We start from the raw sequence: 1,409 nt of genomic DNA, 5'->3' as shown, positions 1-1,409 counted from the left end.
GAGAGAGAGAGAGAGAGAGAGAGAGAGAGAGAGTGAGTTTTCTGTTTGATGGGTGTATATATTTTTTTAAATCTTAGGGCCATACAGATATGCAGACCCCCAGCGAAAGTATATCTTCTTCACCAAAGCTCATACATCACTCCTGCACGAATTGCTACGCTCCAACTTAGAAGTATGGAAATCATTCGTAAATGATAAGTAAGTACGTCTTATCGTTAGTAAGTAGTAGGTATGGTCTTTGTTAGACGTACCTCTTAACTTTCTGATGTTCTTTATGAGATGAATCAACCAAATTTAACTTCTATCTCCGATAAGACATAGCTTAATTGCTAGAAAGACTTGAGAACTTTGCCGAATAAGCCTAGTTCAAGAATTCCTCATTGATCATTGTCGAGTATCAACCCAGCTAAAATTGGGTACACACATTTTAACACATTTAATCTGTATTAGATAAAATCTCGTATATCATTCGCGTAGTTGTGAGGGACGTTTTCCGGCCATAATATGTGTACGCTATATTTTCAGAAATCATATGATTTGATACAATGTGTACAATGATATTTATATTAGACAATAAACCAAACCAAAAATGTAATGACAGCTATATTATTTGTTTTTGAGATCCTCATTTCCAAGGACGAGTTATTATATTACTTTCAGAGAAAGCCTACCTTTTGAGACAACAGCAGTGATCATCAACGGACATCAAACAAAAGCACCCCAGGGTGGAAATGTTCTGTAATATTATTACTCGGCATACCCTTTTGGTCTAGGTGGAAATCCTTCACTAGTCCACCACCGTCTGTTTCCCTAGGCTGAGAGCCATACGCCACAAATTAATGCCCTTTGGCTATGTGACTGAGAGAAGACATTTCTCGTTTAGGCATAATCGTTGGTGTCAAAAACTACCCAAGAATCTCCAAATGAATAAGAGACTTTCGCGAGGATAATTATGTACCGTGATTTCTTCAGCGGTGGAATCTATTAGATATTTTAACAAGGTGCATAGTAATGTAGATGTTCAATAATCCAAGGGTAGGAATAATTTGACATGGTGCAAGGTAATGAAGAAGCTCATGATTTCTGTTCAGTCTTCAAAGAATGGGATATTCTGGGAATGGCTCGAAGGGGGTTGGAGAGGTGTTTTAAAACTTCACGTGGTGTACATTAGCGGGTAGGGCTGCCAACCCAGAACTCGGAGATAAAGAAGGAATCGAATATTGGTCCTCAACAAGCAGACCCGGATAATCAGAAAATATGTTAAATGTTTTGTCAAAACAGTTGTGTGTCAGACTGCCGCCACATTCGAACAGACACAGAGCTACTCCATTAACATAGGTACGAGACTTGAAATAGATGGGTTTGATTCAAGCCTCTGAAGTAAAGATTTATAGGACGAATTCCCGTCT

General features: G+C 38.5%; 1 protein-coding gene across 1 annotated transcript in view; it reads right to left on the bottom strand.

Moving 5' to 3' along the window:
* LOC101845301 (neuropeptide receptor 15) overlaps positions 1-1,409 on the bottom strand; it is a 19,233-nt gene that overhangs the window by 11,303 nt on the left and 6,521 nt on the right. The window lies entirely within an intron of this gene.

Source organism: Aplysia californica, unplaced genomic scaffold, assembly GCF_000002075.1.
Source record: "Aplysia californica isolate F4 #8 unplaced genomic scaffold, AplCal3.0 scaffold00032, whole genome shotgun sequence".
Classification (NCBI taxonomy): Eukaryota; Metazoa; Mollusca; class Gastropoda; order Aplysiida; family Aplysiidae; genus Aplysia; species Aplysia californica.
The sequence above is the reverse complement of the archived record's forward strand: the minus strand, read 5'-3'. Positions and strand labels throughout refer to the sequence as shown.